The 21,609-nt window shown below is 42.6% G+C and overlaps 1 protein-coding gene across 1 annotated transcript in view; it reads right to left on the bottom strand.

Annotated features, from left to right (window-relative positions):
- CNTN5 (contactin 5) overlaps positions 1–21,609 on the bottom strand; it is a 2,082,395-nt gene that overhangs the window by 1,205,507 nt on the left and 855,279 nt on the right. Inside the window, exon 3 of the mRNA XM_069759184.1 lies at positions 14,598–14,676. The gene's annotated coding sequence lies outside the window, so the exon portion shown is untranslated. The remainder of the gene's footprint in view (positions 1–14,597; positions 14,677–21,609) is intronic.

The following is a 21,609-nucleotide window of genomic DNA, read 5'->3' as shown; positions in this document are numbered from 1 at the left end:
AATAAATATAAAACACATTAAGTGCTCTGTCACAATGATTTATGGTGGAGACATCAGTGTGAAACTTTCTGTCATATGAATCTTTTCTTGGAGTAACCTAGTAATTTAAGATTTTGCTTTTAAATTGACTGTACTTTGAGTCCAAGAGCCAGCTCTGTTTGACCTTGAGAGGTCACCTCAGTTACTCTGAATGTCTCAATTTCATTCTATAATAACCTGAATAAATGGAAGGAGGAGAAAAAAATCTAGGAGACACAAGTCTGAGTTCCCAGTTTCTCCATGGCATGTTTCTTGCATTGTTGTTGACTCTGATTGTTTTCTATGTGTTTATATAAAAAAAAGTTCTCATTCTTGGGGTACAGTTGAACACTAGTGATGAGCGAGCATGCTCTGGTGTTATCCGAGTATCTTGGGTGTGCTCAGATAATATATTTGATTCCCCTCAAGTGCATGTTTTTGTGGTAGTAGACAACCTCAACACATGCACAGAATCCCGGCATATGTTGTGGCCGTCTACCGCACCGCAAAACATGCAGCCGCGGGGACTCGAATATATTAGCCGAACACGCCCAAGATGCCTATAGGGGGGGAGAGACCTCAGACCGTAAGTCACAATACATTTGAAGAAAGTAACTTCTCAGAGAATCAAACTGCCCACGAAAACTGCAAGACAAGGTGAATTCGACTTTTACATGATCTGCTCATCTCTATTCATATCTTTCAAGACTGGACTAAATTATATAAAAAAAATCAAGGCTTAGATATTGTTTAAAAAAAACATAAAAATTATCATAAAACTTAGTTTTACTCAATTTCTTTGTGGCAGAGGTACAACCAATGTACAGAACTGACATGCACAGAATGCCATAATTTTCCCTAGTCTTTCATGATCGGGTAATTGAGTTTTCTTAAGCTAGACTGTACATTGAATTACAAAAGTATTCACACCCTTGGCTTTTTACATAACTTGCTACATTAGTACCTGTGTTTAACTATTTTTCTAATCCGATTTGTGTGTGCATCAACAATAAATAGTCTAAGTTAATGAAGTGAGAAAAATATAGGCATAAATTACATTTATGGTAGAAGAAGCCCCCCAAATTTCCAGTGCAAGCAATTACCTTCATAAGTCACATGCTTAGTAACAGGACGTCCCCATGTGTGCGATCTAAGTGTCATATGGTCTGTCAGTATATAAAGTTTACCTTTTCTGAAATGGTTGCAACACCATTACACAAGAGGCACAACTAACCAAACACCACCATGAAGACTGAGGAGATCTCTAAACAGGTCAGGAACAAAGTTGTTGAGAAGTACAAGTCAGGGTTGGGTTATAAAAAAAAGCAACAACCCAATTTGATGATCCTCCAAAACATATCAAATCAATCATCAAATGGAAAGAATATGGTACCACAACAAACCTGCCAAGAGCGGGCTGCCCACCAAACTCTCACCTCTGGGCAAGGAGGGCATTCATTAGAGTGAATTGGCATGCACAGAGACCAAAGGTCACCCTGAAGGAGCTGCAGAGTTCCCAAGCAGAGACTGGAATATCTGTCAATAAGAACACAATAAGCCATACACTCCATAGAAGTGATCTTTATGGAAGAATGGGCAGAAAAAAGCTTTTATTTACACATAAAAAATGTAAGGCTCTTTTTGAGTTTGCCAAAAGACATGTGAGAGACTCCCCAAATGTATGAAGGAAGGTGCTGTGGTCAAAAGAAACCTAAAATTGAACTTTTTGGCCACCATGATAAATGCTATGTCTGTCGCCAAACCAACACAGATCAGCACCGCAAGAACACCATCCCTACAGTGAAAAATGATGGTGGCAGCATCACGCTTTGGGGATGTTTTTTGGCAGCAGGGACAGGTGAAATGGTCTAATTTGAGGGAAAAATGGATGGTGCAAAATACAGGGATGTTCTTGATCAAAACCTGTTTCAGTCTGTCAGTGATTTGAGACTGGGACAGAGACTCATCTTCCAACAAGACAATGATCAAAAGCATACTGCTAAAGCAACACTCGAGTGGTTTAAGGGGAAATGTGTACATGTTTTGGAGTGGCCTAGTCAAAGTCCAGACCTTAATCCAATTGAGAATTTGTGGTCAGACTTGAAGATTGCTATTCACCAGAGGAAACCATCTAACTTTGAAGGAGCTGGAGCAGTTTTGCCATTAGTAATGTGCAAATATCCAAGTAGCAAGATGTGGAAATCTCATAGAGTTTTATCCAAAGTGACTTGGATAAAAGTAGTCTCTACAAAGTATGGACTTTAGGGGGTGAATAGTTATACACACTGAAGTTTTAAGCTGTTTTGTCCTATTTGTTGTTTGCTTCACAGTGAAAATAAAGCCAAGTGTTCACAGTCGTAGGTATGTTCTTTACATGAACTGATGCAAACCCTAAAAAAACAGTGACTTTCCAGGTTGTGAAGTAGCAAGACATGAAAAATGCTGAGGGGGTGAATACTTTTGCAAGCCAGTGTATAATCTTGCTGCATATCAACATGCTGCATATCATGTTGACATAAGTAGGTGCAAAAGTGACAATCACACTTAGGCACCGATGCTCAGCGTGTTCAAAGGCACGTATATAGATACTGTATAGCTAGTTTGTACATTTACTCTTCACTCAGCATATATACAAACTGTCCTTTGATCATTGTCAGTCTACACATGTGTCCAATAAAGATAAGTGAATATATTAGAGAGGAATTGAATGCAACATGAATTTTACAAAAATCCACATTTGCAAATACAGATTTCTTTTTTGTAATTAGCTTCCATGCAAATTCAGAAAAATGTCACAATAGGTCACTAAAAGGTTTACAATTAAAAAAAATCCTTATACTCACCTTGATGCTTTCCTCTCCATTTTTACCAGGGGCCAGGGTGGTAGCCGTGGCAAGGGGCTTTGGTGTTATTTCCACTCCCTGATGCTACATTAATAAAGGAATGTCCATTTTGTGGTGTGCTGTGCTTGCAATGTATTTCACCCACCTGTGGGTCAGAAGTCTCCTCAGCGTGCAAAGTCCAGATCTGCTTCAGCAACACACAAATATATTCGAGAAGTCCAGATTTATATTCAACAAAACTTTACTTAACTCGTTCAGCTTCATTACAGACACGGTCCAATAGTATTCACATGTCACAGATGTTCCACCTTCTAAGCTGTCCCTGGTCTTCCTTAGCAACACATCATCTGGTACCGTGATCTCCATCCCCGCAGTTTTTTGGATTGCCGGTCTAGTTGATCCCTAGTGCCCACCGTCCACTTTCCCCTTCCTTGGGTGAAATTACAGGATTACGCTTCTAATCCTTGTTGGACCGTTGGTCCTGGACATCACGGGAGTTCCCAAAGGCCTAACCACTGACTAAACCAACTGCCCAGATCACACCAGTCACGAAGACAGACATGTCACCCTTCTAATTTTCTCTCTTCACTCTTTTCTTCTCGAACAATTCTCCTCACAGACTCGTTCCTCTCACAACATGACAGCTCTCCTCCACGCTACTAACTGAAATTACCTCAGGAAGGCACTCATCCTGCCACTTCTCTGTCCCAGCACCTTTCTCAACTGTCACAACTCCGGCTGAAGCCATTTCTGATCTCAATCTAATCTCCTACTCTAGCCGCAACTACACCGCCATAACCCTTACCAATGCTGACCTACCACTACCACTGACTCCCTATATTTGTCCTTAACACACAAATATCAGAATAGTGTCAGCCATTATTATATTATACAGTGTCAGCTATCATATATTACACAGGGCACACAGTAAACACAAAACATATCCAGTTTCATTAGGTAGGCATGCACAGGAATGCAGGGCTCAAACCAGCCGCCTGCACACCCCCTTACCCACCCTCTCTGCTTCTCATCGTCATCCATCTGGTCCTCAGCACATGTTCTGATCGCCATCGTTCATGCTAAAATCCCTCTGATGAGGCCTTGCATGGAAACCACATTAATTTCTTTGGGAAATTGTGGGGAATAGAACCGTTGCTGCAAGGTTCCCCCACATGTTCCAAAGTGGATAACCCTACTAAAGCGGTAGTTGCATTAACCCTTTCACGACATGCGCCGTACTATTACGGCGCATGCCGTGTCACCCCCTTTGATGTGGGCTCCGGCGGTGAGCCCACATCAGAGTCGCGACATGTCAGCTGTTTTGTACAGCTGACATGTGCGCGCAATAGCGACGGGTGAAATCGCTATTCACCCGTCGCTATTAACCGGTTAAATGCCGCTGTCAAACGCAAACAGCGACATTTAACCGGCGCTTCTGGCCGGGCGGCCGGAAATGATGTCATCGCCGACCCCCGTCACATGATCGGGGGTCGGCGATGCATCAGGAAGGTAACCATAGAGGTCCTTGAGACCTCTATGGTTACTGATACCGGCCTGCTGTGAGCGCCCCCCTGTGGTCAGCGCTCACAGCACACCTGCATTTCACCTACATAGCAGCGATCTGATGATCGCTGCTATGTAGCAGAGCCGATCAGGCTATGCCAGCTTCTAGCCTCCCATGGAGGCAAAAATGTTTTTAAAAATATGAAAAAAATATAAAAGATATAAAAGTTTAAATCACCCCCCTTTCGCCCCATCCTAAATAAAACAATTAAAAAAAAACTACTACATGTATTTGGTATCGCCGTGTTCAGAATCGCCCGATCTATCAATAAAAAAAGCATTAACTTGATCGCTAAACAGCGTAGCGAGAAAAAAATCAGAAACGCCAGAATTACGTTTTTTTGGTCGCCGTGACATTGCATTAAAATGCAATAACGGGCGACCAAAAGAACGTATCTGCACCGATATGGTATAATTAAAAACATCAGCTTGGCACGCAAAAAATAAGCCCTCACCCGACCTCAGATCACAAAAAATGGAGACGCTTCAGGTATCGTAAAATGGCACTTTTTTTTCTTTTTTTTTTAAGCAAAGTTTTGAATTTTTTTTTACCACTTGGATAAAAAATAACCTAGACATGTTAGATGTCTATAAACTCGTAATGACCTAGAGAATCACAATGGCAGGTTAGTTTTAGCATTTAATGAACCTAACAAAAAAGCCAAACAAAAAACAAGTGTGGGATTGCACTTTTTTTGCAATTTCATCGCACTTGGAATTTTTTTCCCATTTTCTAGTAAAAGACATGGTAAAACCAATGGTGTCGTTCAAAAGTACAACTCGTCCCGCAAAAAATAAGCCCTCACATGACCATATTGATGGAAAAATTTAAAATTATGGCTCTGGGAAGGAGGGAAGTGAAAAATGAAAACGCAAAAACGAAAAAGGGCTGCGACTTGAAGGGGTAAATATCACTCCTTGTCCATATGTTCCAAAGGCATGTGAATGTCATACAAGGGGCTCTCCCACTTGGAACACCCAACTAGGCCAATAGGTAGTCTTTCTCTTGTAGGACCACTCCATGACCACTACTGGTAAAACAATACATTACGGGAAAAAAAGAGCTGCTGAGAACGTCTCCGGATAACATCAGCCTTGGCAGCTCTCATATTAAAGTAATCTGTGATGAAACAACACCTTCAAGTTTGAAGAAGTGATATCCTCAAGTTGTCCAACTTTACCCATCTAGAGATCAAACAAGATATTTCACTTTAATTATGTCATAGATTTTTCTAGAAGTTCAACCACAATATAACATTAATTTGCGGTATGTTGCCTTTGATGCATTTTTTATGGATGTCTTAGGTTTTTCCTTTTATTGATGTGATAGTAAACCATCAAGTGTAAAAACACTCCCAGAAGATAAAAGTAGCCGAATTATTGTATTACACGCACTGCAGACAACCACATCTGATGTAATGGAAGAAAAAGCGCCTTCATTCCCATAAAACTATGACAACAATCTAGCAAATAACACGACTAAAACGACACCCTAAAGAGTCACTTAAGATACCCAGACGAAATGCAAAGACCATAAAAAAAAGCTCCAAATCTTAAGACATAGCTCATTATTCTGATAAAGACTCCTCTTTGCCCCCCTCCACCATGCCTGAGAAGTCTACCAGATGAGCTGTAACTAAGTGACTACAGATAAATGTGCTTCCGTCCATTAAACATTAGCATGAAATTACAGAAAATTCAATATAAATGTCTAAAATGATGTATGTTGTACTTTAAAAAAAATAAATGATAACATTTTTCAGTTAACAAGTAATTATGGCGGCAGATCAGCTATCAGGGCTTTCAGAAGAGAGCGGGAAATGGTCAAGTAGATGGCAGGAGAGTGAAACATTTAGCATAATTTAAATTCTTTTAATAGAAATGTACTTGCAAAGAAACAATCACTTGTAAAATGTCGGCTGGTGGAGTAGAAATTTCATTATTTCGGCCCCCAAAAAATGAGCAAATTTATGTTCTGGATGATACAACTTCAGACATGAGCATATTGGGAAAGGACATTTCTGCTTTGGGCTGAAGTGATTGATTACATATTACAAAAATCTGCAGCTATTATTCTTATCCGCCATGAAGAAAGTTATAAAACAGACAGGGCTGATACTTAGTTATATAAGGTTCTACATGTTGTATTTAAAGGAAACCTGTCACCCCGAAAATCGTGGGTGAGGTAAGCCCACCGGCATCAGGGGCTTATCTGCATCATTCTGTAATGCTGTAGATAAGCCCCCGATGTTACCTGAAAGACGAGAAAAAGACGTTAGATTATACTCACCCAGGGGCGGTCCTGCTGCTGGTCCGGTCGGATGGGCGTCTCCGGTCCGCTGCGGCGCCTCCCATCTTCATTACAAGACGTGCTCTTCTGACGTTCAGCCACGGCTCCGGCGCAGGCGTACTTTGCTCTGCCCTGTTGAGGGCAGACAAAGTACTGCAGTGCGCAGGCGCCGGGCCTCTGACCTTTCTGGTGCCTGCGCACTGCAGTACTATCCTCTACCCTCAAGAGGGCAGAGCAAAGTATGCCTGCGCCGGAGCCGTGGCTGAAGATCAGAAGAGGACGTCTTGTAATGAAGATGGGAGGCGCCGCAGCGGACCGGAGACAACCATCCGACCAGACCAGCAGCGGGACCGCCCCTGGGTGAGTATAATATAACGTCTTTATCTCCTCTTTCAGGTAACATCGGGGCCTTATCTACAGCATTACAGAATGCTGTAGATAAGCCCCTGATGCCGGTGGGCTTACCTCACCCGTGATTTTCGGGGTGACAGGTTCCCTTTAATATGTCAGTCAAATATACACAAAACACCGATAATATTGATTGTCTAGAGCAGGAGTGAGACAAAGTGCTTAGGGTACGTTCACACAATAACAAAACCACAAAAAGAGGACTTGAAAATCCTCCAAAAATCTATAAAAGACACACCAGGAAAAAAGGTAGAGATGCTCACCTGCCTAGGCCTCAAAACAAATGCACTATCAGGGTGCAGTGGACCCAAATAGAGATGGCGGCTACACAGGTGCAATAATACCGATGAGACAGCCAGCCTACAATCAGGGATTGGCCCCTTGTTACGCCAATGCACAAAAAGATACAGTCGGTATGCGGTTCTCAAGTCCTCTTTTTGTGGTTTTATTCCTGAATCCTGACCCTAATTCGAGGTAGCACAACTCCCAAATCCCACTGAAACCTCCAGATCAGCATTACCAAAAATATTTTTGGATGACGTAGCGAGTTAAGTGTCAGTCTTTGAGCATCACACACTATGTTATAAAATAACAAAAACTGAGCTTGACAATATGATATTAGAGAATAATTAAGACAAGATGGCTGCAAGGGCAACACATGGCAGATGAGATTAAATGTAGATAAATGTAGAGTAATGCATCTAGGACAGAGTAATCCTATTGATGTGTATACATTAAATGAGAGTATACTCGGGGGTACAGAACAGGAGAAGGACTTGGGTATTCTCATTACAAGTAAGCTAAGCAGCAGCACTCAATGTCAAGCAGCAGCCACAAAAGCAAACAAGATTTTAGGGTGTACTGTATAAAAATAGAGATAAAATTCTGTGATCCCAATGTAGTGTTGCCCCTTTATAAATCACTTGTGAGACCACACCTGGAATATGGCATCCAGTTTTGGGCTTCACATTTTAATAAGAATATTGCAAATTGTCTCTTCAGAGAGGAAAAGGACTAGAACTCTAATGCCACCTAAAGGAAGCAGTAATCCTAGAAGTCAATGTCGAAAAGAATATTGGAAAGAGTTGGTTGAAAGGCGGCAACTAGATGATTACGTTACATGGGATGGAAGGACTCTCTTATAATGACAGGTTGGAAAAGTTGGATTGCTTCGATGTAAGACATGGGAGAGTGACACTTTGGAATTTGGGAAATTTGGTATGTCTTTCCTTAACGGCAAAGAAAGATTGAACATATTCTATTCCATCATGCTCGATTCTTTGTTCTCCAAGAATATAGGCCACCTCAGAGGTGTCTATCAGTGACATATTCTTTCTCTCCATAAAGAACATATGCAAGCACAGTATGGAAGGATTGAGGGGACAACTTTTAAGGCACATAGTTGTATCTGTGTTATCTATATATATAATCGTCTAAAGGGCACATCCGTGTGTTTGTCTGTCTGTCTGTTTGTTTGTCTGTCTGTCACGGAAATCCTAAGTCGCTGATTGGTTATGGCCAGCGGCCGCGACCAATCAGCGACGGGCACAGTCCGACCGTGAAATGGCCGCTAACTACTCCCCTGCAGTGAGTGCCCAATCCATACTCCCCCCAGTCAGCGCCCGCCGCCAACATAGCATTTTAGCAGTACGTTAAACCGACTGCGTTACACCGTGGCATAACGCGGTGTAACGCAGTCTGTTAATGCTGCTATTAACACTGTGTGACAAACTTTTTACTATTGATGCTGCCTATGCAGCATCAATAGTAAAAAGATATGTTAAAAATAATATAAAAAATTGTGCTATTCTCACCTTTTGTCGTGAGACCGCTAAATCATTTGGGTAATATTGCAATGCATGACTGGGAACGGAAGCTGGCGGCAGCCTCGCTGCTCGAGCGCATCGATGTATGCTGGAGGGTGAGTATATAACTTTTTTTATTTTAATTCTTTTTTTTAACAGAGATATGGTGCCCAAACTGCTGTATACTACGTGGGCTATGTTATATACTGCATGACTGATATATACTATGTGGGCAGTGTTATATACTGTGTGGGCTGTGTTATTTACTGTACTGTGCGGGCTCTGTTATATACTATGTGGCTGCTATATAATAGGTGGATGCTATATACTATGTGGCTGCTACATACTATGTGGCTGCTATATACTACGTGGCTGTCTGTGTTATATAGTATGTGGGCGGTGTTATATACTTCGTGGCTGTGCTATATACTACGTAGCTGTGCTATATATTACGTGGCTCTGCTATATACTTTGTGGCTGTCTGTGTTATACAGTATGTGGGCTGTGCTATATACTATGTGGCTGTGCTATATACTATGTGGCTGTGCTAAATACTATGTGGCTGTGCTATATACTATGTGGCTGCTATATACTATTATTATTATTATTTATTTATATAGCACCATTGATTCCATGGTGCTGTACATGAGAAGAGGTTACATACAAGTTACAGATATCACATACAGTAAACAAACTAACAATTACAGACTGATACAGAGGGGCGAGGACCCTGCCCTTGCAGGCTTACATTCTACAGGATTATGGGGAAGGAGACAGTACTATGTGGCTGCTATATACTACATGGCTGATATACACTATGTTGCTGCTATATACTACGTGGCTGCTATATACTATGTGGCTGCTATATACTACGTGGCTGTGATATATACTATGTGGCTGTGCTATATACTGCGGGCTGTGCTATATACTACGTGGCTGCTATATGCTATGTGGCTGTCTGTTATATAGTACGTGGGCTGTGTTATATACTACGTGGCTGTGCTATATACTACGTGGCTGTGCTATATACTATGTGGCTGTGCTATATACTGCGTAGCTGTGCTATATGCTATGTGAATGTGCTATATACTACGTGGCTGCTATATGCAACATGGCTGTGCTATATACTATGTGGCTGCTATATACTATGTGGCTGCTATATACTATGTGGCTTCTACATACTACGTGTCTGTTATATACTACGTGGCTGTGCTATATACTACGTGGCTGTGCTATATACTACGTGGCTGTGCTATATACTATGGCTGTGCTATATACTATGTGGCTGCTATATACTACGTGGCTGTGCTATATACTACATGGCTGTGCTATATACTACGTGGCTGAGCTATATACGACATACTACGTGACTGTGATATATACTATGTGGCTGTGTTATATACTACATGCCTGTACTATATCCTGCACCCTGAACCCCCAACATCCAGCGCCACGAACCCCCGACATCCTGCGACCAATCAGCGACAGACGCAGTCCAGCTGCGAATTGACGCGGTATTTAAACTATGCTTCGCTGACTGTTCGTGCCCGGCCGTGACCAATCAGCGATATTGGCACGGGATTTAAACACCGCTTCAGTGATTGGTCATGGATGGCCATGCGCAACCAATCAGCAATATTGGCGTGGTATTTAAACACCGCTTCGGTCATTGGTCGTGCCCGGCCCACCTCGACCAATCTACAACAGGTGCAGTCCGGCCGCAAACTGGCACCAGATTTGAACCACGCTTCGCTGATCAGCCAGCCGGGCACGACCAATCAGCGATAATGGGGCAAAATTTAACCCCCACTCACAGCACGACATACATACATACATGCATATTCTAGAATACCCGATATGTCAGAATCGGGCCACCATCTAGTATTTCTATAAGTCCTCCCAATCTGAAGATATTTAATCCAGATTATTCTAGTTCAGGGCACAGTTTTTCTTCCAGGAATCCATAATAGAGACATTAAATATTTCACAGTTGTGTATTAATCTGACCAATTTTACATATTTCTTCACATTTTCCGTTTTCCTTTTAACCCAACCAATGGCTTCTGCCTCTCAGTGACTTGATTACTTTGATAACCTCAATCAAAAGGCAATTACCCAGCGAGGGCACAAGGTAATTATTTCCATCCACTGAAGATTGAAAGCACCTGAATAGACAGATGCAATTCTCTAAGCATTGACTTTATTGGTAGAAAAATTACCACTTCAGATTTCAAAGTCACCGAAAAAGTTGATTTGTTTTCAAAATTTCTGCATTTTATCAAAAAAAGTGACATTTGGATTGAGCTGGTATCATTACATGTCATATAGAATTGATAAAGATGATTAAACGACATCCTCATATATCTACAATTTTTTCTATGTCTATATTTCAAAAAATGAATAAAATATCATACAATGTGCTATAATAATAATGACAATTATAATATGATATATAATTATAATATAATATATAATAATCATGGCAAATATAATATAATATATGATAATATAATACTTATGACACATATAATATATATTAATATTAATAATATAATCACGACACTTATAATATAATATATAATTATTATATAATATATAATAAAATAATAATATTAATAATGACAATTGTTATTTTTATAATAATTATGATATTATTAAGGTTGAAAAATGTTTGAAATATTATAGCAGCTCCATTGTTGATCTGCAGGTTTCCAGGTCTTGAAACCCCCACCGATCACTCAAACCACAGAAGCAGAATGACTAGGCTTATTCATGACCATGTGCACAGCGGTGTACAGACATATAGATCTTCTAATCAGCAAGTACAGTGTACTTTGCACGCTCATGCATAAGCAAAGCATGTCAGCTCTGTGGTTTGAATTATCGGAGGGGGGTCTCAAGACCTAGACCCCCGCCTTTCAACAGTATTTCAGAGGGGCTACAATATATTCATTTTTTCATTTTTTTTTTCAGTTTGGTTATACCATGATAGAATGGTGACGACAGTCCTGAAAAAATTGGTACAACTGAATTTAACACCTGAACTGCCTGTCAGAGAAGTAGAAGAAGTGATCCACTTTTATCATGCAGATGTAAACAAATCTGCTATGTTAGTTGAACTAAGACTTGCAATCCAAATTATTCACCCCTGATTGCAAGTCAGATTTATTAGCAAAATTTACAAACATAGTGTAGTTTACAATAAACCAAGCAAACCAGAACAATTTAAATTGCTCAACACGGCTCAAATAACAAGTGGATTCTCCAAATTGAACACAGAATACCACTTTTGCTGACTACTGAAGTCTAAAGGTATTCAATCCCTTAAAGGGACTCTGTCACCTGAATTTGGCGGGCTCTTTGTCCGGTCCGATGGGCGGTGTTTTCTCTCCTTTCATGCACCCCTTCCTTTCCCGCTGGCCGCAATATTATCTTGAATATGAGTCTGTTTCCTCCATAGTTCACGCGTGCGCAAAGCAATCTTGCCTTGCGCACGCGCAGTATGTTTTGCCCAACTGCAGGCAAAGCCAAAAAGCATTAGTGCGCATGCGCCGGCGCACTATGTCCCAGAACACAGCGAAATACTTCCGGGACATAGTGCACCGGCGCCTGCACACTAATGCTTTTCGGCTTTGCCTGCAGTTGGGCAAAGCATACTGCGTGTGCGCAAGGCAAGATTGCTTTGTACACGTGTGAACTACGGAGGAAACAGACTCATATTCAAGATAATAATGCGGCCAGCGGGAAAGGAAGGGGTGCATGAAAGGAGAGAAAACACCGCCCATTGGACCATTAACAGAGCCCGCCAAATTCAGGTGACAGGTTCCCTTTAATAACAAGCATCTTTAGCACTTAGTAGAGCTCCTCTGGCTACTATAACCTGCTGCAAATGTAAAACAGCTTTTGGTAGAGCTTTTGAGGAATGTTAGCCCAATGACCTACAGTTCACTAATATTCTTGGGTTCTCAAGAGAATGGTGTTAAAAGTCAAGACAAGAGATCATTCCTTTGCACAAACCAGGAAAAAGAGATAAAAAGAAATAGAGGTATTGAATGTTTCTAGACATACAGTTAAAAGCATAGTTCAAAAGTCCAGAGTGAAAGGAGCATTGACTATACCACCTGGATGTGGCAAGAAGAGGAAGCTATCATCAGCTGCTAGTTAATTCTTCAGGAGGCAGGTGGTCAAACACCCCCAAGTGACTGAAAAATACCTGTAGTAAAATGTTATGACAGCAGGCAAGGAAGATTAGTTTGCACAGTAAGAGGTATACTAAATTCTAAAGATCTCTATTCCTTAACTCCATGATGTTCACCACTATTGACCCACAAACAGAATAATAAGCCAAGGAAGTTTTGGAATTCAGTTTTGTGGAGACTTGAAATAAAACTGGAACTTTTTTCTATGATTCAGCGTTATGTCTAGAGGTGGAAGAAATAAGCATATTCTGAAAAGACCACCCTGCCAACAGTGAGATACAGCGGTGGCTCAGGGATGCCTGTAGTGAAACATGTAGAGGGCTTGACGATGCCTACCTTGAACATTGGCAGTAGCTTGGTGAAGCATGGTGGGGACTTGGTAATGCCTACATTGGAGCATGGTAGGAATATGGAGAAACTTGAATTGAAGCATGGTGAGGATATGGTGATGCCTACAGTGAAGCATGGCGGAGACTTGGTAATGCCTACAATAAAGCATGGCAAGTACTTGGTAATGCATATAGTAAAGCATGGTGTGGACTTGGTAATCTCCCTATAGTGAAACATGATGGGGTCCTGGTGACGCCTGCAGTGAAGCATGATGGGAGCATGGTGATGGATACAGTGAATTCTTGTGTTAGGTTGGTGATGCCCTTGGGATGCTTTGCTTTCTCTGGCAGAGGAAACCTGCAGTGTGTTGAGAAAAAGATGGATTCAATCAAGAATCTTGAAATACCAGTTAAAAACTTAATGTCTTTTGTGTTAAGCCTTAGGTATGGCATGATTGGATGCCCATCACCATAGCTTAATTTTGAAAGAAGTCCTGGAAGAATTTGGTGTGGCCATCACAGTTGCCCAACTTGAACCCCATAGAAAATCTTTGATGGGTTTTGAAGAAGGCACCACAGCCGTCACTCATGGCCTCTGCATGCTGCCTCCTCTTCCTTCATTAACGTTCCCGGCGCCTGCACTGTTATTTTTTTCGGGCATGTGCAGTTGCGCTGCCCTTCAAACTTACAGAGCAGGCGCTGGGGATTCTAATGAAGCAAGAGGAGGCCATGAGTGACGGCTGTGGTGCGTCAGTGTTAGGGGGGAAAGACCTGCCCCGGGATGATTTCAAGGTATAAGGGACAAATTTCAAAAACGATTATTTCAGCAGTGCCAGGAACAAGAACGAAAAGAGCCACCTTGTCAGAATACAGCATTAGTGCAGCACAAGGTGGCTCTTATAGTTACAAACGCCTTCAAAACAAAATCTATTAAAATAATAATTAGAAAAAAATATGGTGATAATTAACCACCCAAAAACCTAGTTGTGGATGAGGCCATAATAGTATTTCTAAGGTTTTAATATTATTCCCTAAGGCTTGAAAATTTCTACTCCAGCAGTATAAACATGTCACATTTTTCTTTAGTTTTTGAAGCCTAAAATAACTTTTTAGAAAATTCCATTGTAATTAGGAGGACCTACCTTCTCAAAAATTCCAGGTACAACGGGACGCCTGCAAATAATTAAGGATTCAATTTTGAGAATTTGTCCCACGTCCAATCTAGAAAAGAAAAAATGCGAAAGATTAGAAGCCTGGCACAGCGATTACTTAACATTTCCTTTTGGAAAATAAATCTTCACAGCACTGTCATCATCTCCAGTCCCATTATACTAACACCTCATAGAATTTACACTTTCTGTACAGACCAAAATCAAACACATAAATCAGCAGAAAACCTGTAAGATTTCCATACTGATAAAACTTTCTTTCCTACAAAGGATAAAATGGTTCGGCAGACTTAATTGCTGTGTAGTTCAGCTACATCATAGAATTTTCCATAGAGTTATATACAGAATTTTGTAATTCTTATAGTTACAAATTGCGCGTCTTGCAATATCATTATAACATAATCATAACATCAACATCAACATAACAGGTATAATATTATCATTTACAGCATTTTATTACAAATTTATTTTTATGCTTTATTGGTTTCTCGCTGTGCATGGTACATATCTGTATGTTGTACATATAGACAATACGTTACTACGTTGCCTAAATTGGAAAGGGAGCTCTTTGGGCAGAAGTAGGTAAAAAAAGGGGCCTGGAGGTAGGCGCAGCAGGGGGCAATTCTGAATCTAACCCTTTTGGCACTAATAACACAAAAAACATGCGAGTCATCAAACCCAGGAAAGAGCATCAGGGATCAAAGTCTAACAAAAATGACAGTATATGTATATGGTGAGTATATAATTTTCATATTTTGGCATTAAGAAACACAAAAAGAATGGAGGGGAAATGAGATTGAAGATAAGTGTTAATGTACTGTAAAAAGGTTGGGGGACCAAAGAAATTATAGTCCCCATACACACAGATGGTTGGCATAAAATGCACCCCACTTCACTCATCCTAACAATTGGTAGACATCTCAGTAATTGGACATTTATCTAAAATTGAACATCTGCAGATGTAGTATAGTGATATACCATGTCGTCTGTGCCACAGTGAAACTAAAGCCGCATTTACACTGTAAGATAATCATAAACGAGGGTTGTTAATGCTCGTTTCACGATTACCTTGCCATCTGCATAGGCTGCTGATCAGCCGATGAACGATCAAAATGGTCACTCATTGGGTGAAATGATCTTTCACAGAGCACAAAAGATCATCATCCCTGGCTCCAGAATATCTCTGTATACTGCATTGATTTTCCATGGTATGCACTGACTTTACCCAGCTCTCCCTGGCTCCAGAATATCTCTGTATACTGCATTGATTTTCCATGGTATGCACTGACTTTACCCAGCTCTCCCTGGCTCCAGAATATCTCTGTATACTGCATTGATTTTCCATGGTATGCACTGACTTTACCCAGCTCTCCCTGGCTCCAGAATATCTCTGTATACTGCATTGATTTTCCATGGTATGCACTGACTTTACCCAGCTCTCCCTGGCTCCAGAATATCTCTGTATACTGCATTGATTTTCCATGGTATGCACTGACTTTACCCAGCTCTCCCTGGCTCCAGAATATCTCTGTATACTGCATTGATTTTCCATGGTATGCACTGACTTTACCCAGCTCTCCCTGGCTCCAGAATGTCTCTGTATATTGCACTGGCTTTTCTATGCTTCCCCAGGATCTGAGTGTCTTGGTGCAGCACATATAATCCTTTTAGTATGCTTTCTTACCTATCAGCTTGTTTCCACGACCTGTTTTCATGTATCTCATTGTGTGATCCTGGCATCTCTTTGAGTGGTCAGTCTTACCCCTCCCTCACTTTATGACCTTTGCTTAACTCTCTACATCTGGTCTCCCATACCCAGCCACCCCCTCATTCACACCTGATTGCCCTTAACTGGGGATATATTCACATGCAGGAGTCTGCTATAGACTCAGTCTGCTGCAAATCATCTTTTAAATTACATCTTTTTAATTATGATTCTGAATTAGACTGAATTGGACTGGAATTGACTGGAAGGTAACAGAATACCGACCACTTCAATGTTTCGGTTTCTTTTCTCTTTCACCCCCATACTACTTTCCTTCTTACAATCTCCTGCAATCCCTCCTCCTAGTAAGGAACTAGTCATTTCTTCCTCCATACTCCCCAGCCATCTCACCTTCCCCTCAGAACTGTTCCTCCACATACAATCCTTTTTCTCCAGACACACACGGCCGCATCATGTCCTATCCTGCTCCCACCTTCTAATGACCTGTCTGTTACTCCTCATTGCTGGTGACATATCCCCAAATCCCGGCCCTCCCCAATTCATCCCCACACTCGTTTCTAACCCCCTGCCACGATCCTCCGCACGTTTTCCCAACCACGACAACCTCATACCCATTCATCCAGCCCCCACTCCCCAGCTCCCCCTACTTGGAGCACTATGGAACGCACGCTCCATCTGCAACAAACTGACATTTATCCATGACCTCTTCATCACCAACAAACTCTCCTTCCTCGGCCTCACTGAAACCTGGCTCACCCCATCTGACTCGGCCTCTCCAGCTGCGCTCTCCTATGGCGGATTCCACCTCTCTCACACCCCTCGCCCCAGCAACAAACGCGGTGGAGGAGTTGGCTTGCTCCTGTCCGACACCTGCTCCTTTACTCCAATCCCGCTACCACCCTCCGCTACTCTTCCCTCGTTTGAGGTGCACTCTGTCCGCATCTATTCCCCCTCCAACCTCCAGCTGGCTGTCATCTACCGCCCCCCAGAACTAGCCATCTCCACCTTTCTCGACCACTTCACCACCTGGCTACTTCATTTCCTCTCTGTTGACATCCCCACTATCATCATGGGTGATTTCAATGTCCCCATTGACACTTTCACCTCAGCTACCTCTAAACTTTTATCACTGACTGCCTCCTTTGGCCTCACTCAATGGTCCTCTGAGGCCACTCACAAAGATGGCCACACGCTGGACCTCATCTTCACCCGCCTCTGCTCCCTTACTAACCTCACTAACACACCCCTCCCCCTGTCTGACCACAACCTACTGACATTCTCGTCCCTCTCCTCTCCTAGTGTGCAACCCCCACTCCACAAACTCACTCACCCTCGCAGAAATCTCAAACATCTCAACTTACAATCACTCTCTGAGTCCCTTCTCCCTCTCACAGACATAGCCTCCCTTCATGACACAGATGCTGCTGCCACTTTTTATAACACCACAATAACAACAACACTCGATTCGGCCGCCCCACTCATGCATAGTAAAACTCGTACAATTAACAGGCAGCCCTGGCTGACCAGCCTGACCAAAGAATTGAGACGGGCTTCCAGGATTGCTGAGCGGAGATGGAAGCGATCCCACTCTGCCGACCACTTCACTGCATACAAGCAGTCCCTCGCCAGCTTCAAGTCTGCGCTCACTGCCGCAAAACAAACTTACTTCTCATCCCTCATATCCTCCCTGTCCCACAACCCTAAACAGCTTTTCAACACTTTCAATTCTCTACTCCGTCCCCCCGCACCTCCTCCCTCCCCCCTCATTTCTGCTGATGACTTCGCCTCTTTCTTTAAACAGAAGATCGATACGATCAGAGAAAGCTTTGGCCCACAGCGCCCACTGCCCCTCTTAGCTCCTCAACCCTGCTCCTCCAAAACCAGCTTCTCCACCATGACAGAAGATCAGCTCTCCACCCTCCTGTCAAGATCACACCTCACCACCTGCACGCTTGACCCGCTCCCATCCCACCTCATCCCTAACCTTTCCACGGTCTTCATCCCAACCCTAACGCACCTCTTCAACCTCTCACTCACAACAGGTGTCTTTCCCTCATCCTTCAAGCATGCCAAGATCACACCCATCCTCAAAAAGCCCTCCCTCGACCCATCCTCTGTGTCTAGCTATCGCCCGATATCTCTTCTCCCTTATGCCTCCAAATTGCTGGAGCAACACGTCCATCTTCAACTGTCCTCCCACTTCTCCTCCTGCTCCCTCTTTGATCGGTTACAATCAGGCTTCCGTTCCCATCACTCAGCTGAAACTGCCCTAACTAAAGTCACCAATGACCTACTAACTGCCAGGAGCAAGCGACACTACTCTGTCCTCCTTCTCCTGGACTTGTCTTCTGCCTTTGACACTGTAGACCACTCCTTTTTGCTACAAATCCTCTCATCCCTTGGCATCACAGACTTGGCCCTTTCCTGGATCTCGTCATATCTGACAGACCGAACATTCAGTGTCTCCCTCCCCCACACCACCTCCTCACTTCGCCCCTTGTCAGTCGGTGTTCCTCAAGGCTCTGTTCTAGGACCCCTACTCTTCTCCATCTACACTTTCGGCCTGGGACAGCTCATAGAATCCCACGGTATGCAGTACCATCTCTACGCTGACGACACGCAGATCTACCTCTCCGGACCGGACCTCTCCTCCTTGCTTACCAAAATCCCGCACTGTCTGTCTGCCATTTCAGCCTTCTTTTCTGCTCGCTTTCTACAACTGAACATGGACAAAACAGAATTCATCATCTTTCCCCCATCTCACTCTACCCCTCCACCAGACCTATCCATCAATGTCAATGGCTGCTCACTATCCCCAGTCCCACACGCCCGGTGCCTCGGGGTGATCCTCGACTCTGCCCTCTCTTTCAAGCCACATATCCAAGCCCTTGCCTCCTCCTGTCGTCTCAAACTCAAAAATATTTCCCGGATCCGTGCTTTCCTTGACCGCAACACTGCAAAAACGCTAGTGCATGCCCTTATCATCTCCCGCCTCGACTACTGCAACCTCCTACTCTCTGGACTCCCCTCTAGCACTCTGGCACCACTCCAATCCATCCTACACTCTGCTGCCCGACTAATCCACCTGTCCCCCCGCTATTCCCCAGCCTCTCCCCTGTGTCAAGCCCTTCACTGGCTTCCTATCACCCAGAGACTCCAGTTCAAAACCCTCACACTGACATACAAAGCCATCCACAACCTGTCTCCTCCATACATCTGTGACATGGTCTCCTGGTACCTACCTACACGCGACCTCCGATCCTCCCAAGACCTCCTTCTCTACTCCCCTCTCATCTCTTCTTCCCATAACCGCATCCAAGACTTCTCCCGTGCTTCCCCCATACTCTGGAACTCTCTACCCCAACACATCAGACTTGCGCCTACCATAGAAACCTTCAAAAAGAACCTGAAGACTCATCTCTTCCGACAAGCCTACAGCCTGCAGTGATCCTCAACCTACTGAACAGCCGTACAGCCAGCTCTTCCCTCTCCTAGTGTATCCTCACCCACCCCCTGCAGACTGTGAGCCCTCGCGGGCAGGGTCCTCCCTCCTTATGTACTCGTGTGCCTTGTTATCTGCTCATGTTTAATGTATTTGTCTATATTTGCCCCGTATTCACATGTAAAGCGCCATGGAATAAATGGCGCTATAAAAATGTATAATAATAAATTCTTGGCAGGGTATAATCTTGCGTAAACAGGACTCGTGCTGTTGAGAACAATGGTAGTATCTAGTATAGATTGCTCAGTTTTCCTAAATTACTTTGGTCTCCTAGTACAAAACATGAGTTGTTGATGGGCCTTGTTGGACTGTAGTTTTGGAACGCCAGGTTAAAATATATTGGCCTGTATACATTAAAGCTTTTATACCAGAATTATGAAGTTAAAAGTTTTTAAAAGTTGAAAAAATGTTGCATAACATGGAGCTGCATAAAAATTTTGCAAGTTTTGTTATTATCACTCCAGTTTCTCTCAGGTCGGCAAAAATGGGCTAAATCGGAGTGGGATGGGGGTGTTGCTATAGAACATCTAATTTATGGCTAGCTGTGGCATTTATTATGCCAGAAAGAAAGATTTGTGGAGCAAAAATCTGGTGAATGATTCCTTTTTAATAAATCGGGGCCATAATCTCGGTAGATCTCAAAATATTTTGTCACTGAACTGAAATTTATACTAATGAAAATTTGAAACAACATTGTGGCTGTTTTCAAAATACAATAGTGCTCAAAAGTTTATATACCGCAGCAGAATTTTTGCTTTCTTGTCCTTTTTTCAGAGAATATGAATGATAACATCTAAACTTTTTCTCCACTCATGGTTAGTGGTTGGGTGAAGCCATTTATTGTCAAACTACTGTGTATTCGCTTTTTAAATCATAATGACAACCCAAAACATCCAAATGACCCTGATCAAAGTTCACATACCCCATTTCTTAATAACGTGTATTTCCTCCTCTAACATCAATAACAGCTTGAAGTCTTTTATGGTAGCTGTGGATGAAGTTCTTTATTTTCTCAGATGGTAAAGCTGCCCACTCTTCTTGGCAAAAAGCCTCCAGTTTCTGTGAATTCCTGGGCTGTCTAGAATGAACTCACCAGAGTGGCTCAATGATATTGAGGTCAGGAGACTGAAATGGCCACTCCAGAACCTTCACTTTGTTCTGCTGTAGCCAAAGACAGGTCGACTTGGCCTTGTGTTTTGGATTGTTGTCTTTCCTGGCTGATGATTGCAAATTTGCCTCCAGCATTTGCTGATAATGTGCTGCATTTATCTTTCCTTCAACTTTAATCAAGTTTCCTGTGCCTTTGCAGCTCACACATCCCCAAAACATCAGTGATCCACCTCGGTGCTTTACAGTAGGAATGGTGTTCCTTTATCATAGGCCTTGTTGACTTCTCTCCAAATATAATGTTTATGATTGTGGCCAAAAAGTTCAATTTTGGTCTCATCACTCCAAATTACCTTGTTCCAGAAATTTTGAGGCTTGTCTCTGTGCTGTTTTGCGCATTGTTGGCAAGATACTTTGTGGCATTTGTGCAGTAATGGCTTTCTTCTGGTGACTCGACCATGCAGCTCATTTTTCTTCAAGTGCCTCCTTATTGTGCATCTTGAAACAGCCACACTGCAAGTTTTCAGAGAGTCCTGTATTTCAGCTGTTATTTGTGGGTTTTTCTTTGCATCCCGAACAATTTTCCTGGCAGTTGTGGGCAACATTTTTGTTGGTCTACCTGTCCGTGGTTTTGTTTTTACAGAGCCCCT

Source organism: Ranitomeya imitator, chromosome 3 (genome assembly GCF_032444005.1).
Source record: "Ranitomeya imitator isolate aRanImi1 chromosome 3, aRanImi1.pri, whole genome shotgun sequence".
Lineage (NCBI taxonomy): Eukaryota > Metazoa > Chordata > Amphibia > Anura > Dendrobatidae > Ranitomeya > Ranitomeya imitator.
The sequence above is the reverse complement of the archived record's forward strand: the minus strand, read 5'-3'. Positions and strand labels throughout refer to the sequence as shown.